The sequence below is a fragment of the Eptatretus burgeri genome, chromosome 11 (genome assembly GCF_056783735.1).
Source record: "Eptatretus burgeri isolate ZD-2024b chromosome 11, Ebu_testis_v1, whole genome shotgun sequence".
Lineage (NCBI taxonomy): Eukaryota > Metazoa > Chordata > Myxini > Myxiniformes > Myxinidae > Eptatretus > Eptatretus burgeri.
In genome coordinates, this window is record NC_140971.1 from 2,392,399 (window position 1) to 2,392,645 (window position 247).

A 247-nucleotide genomic window follows, 5' to 3' on the forward strand; every position below is an offset into this window, starting at 1 on the left:
GATTTGATTCACGATGATAGATTCTATACACATCGTTTGATTACATCATTTAGCATCAACATGAAAAGGAATGACAATCGATCGTATAATGGAGAGTGTGTGTGTTTTTTTTTTTTTTAATGCAGTTCCACTGGAGCGTTCTTATGTGGAACATGATACACCAAAATGATCGGCATGATCTCCTGAGTTGATTCGGCTGATTAACTACAGATTACCCAGAAGAATTCCCATGTGTTTGACGTACACC